Source organism: Aquila chrysaetos, chromosome 12, assembly GCF_900496995.4.
Source record: "Aquila chrysaetos chrysaetos chromosome 12, bAquChr1.4, whole genome shotgun sequence".
NCBI lineage: Eukaryota > Metazoa > Chordata > Aves > Accipitriformes > Accipitridae > Aquila > Aquila chrysaetos.
Genome location: NC_044015.1, coordinates 15701839 through 15702409, shown reverse-complemented (window position 1 = coordinate 15702409; position 571 = coordinate 15701839).

Below are 571 nucleotides of genomic sequence, written 5' to 3'. Positions count from 1 at the left end.
CTTTTTTCTGTGGTATTTTATTATTGGATAAGATGATTAGTATATGTATTAGAGGTCATCAGCCTTGTGTCTTCGAGTATACATGTTCTAAATTTGGGTTAGAAAGAAGGCTATTGTTTGGGGAGTTAATATTCTTGCATATAAGGTACTACAGTTCTAGAGTATGTTAAGTTTAAGTCTTTAAAACAATTATTTTTAGTTGACCTTGGGAAGTAATTTAATATAAGAAAAAACATTTATGGAAGATTCTTTTTGATAACAACATTGTAATGGAAGATGCTGGAACTGTCTTCTGTAGACCAAAGGGAATGTCTGGGGAATGGAGCTCACATGGTGTCCTACCTTCTTAGTGCTGCTCATATGTGAACTATGAATAGGCAAATTGTTTTGGTAAGGATAGCAACAGACCATTGTAACAATACATGGTATTTGAATTACTGAAACACTGTTATTGTATAGTGTATATAAATTGGTTTAGAAAACTTCTTCCTAAAAGATTGAGACAAGAAATAGAAAGAAAAACAAGCAAAGGAACTTGGATTGTTTGGAAGACATTTAAAACCAGTAAAAG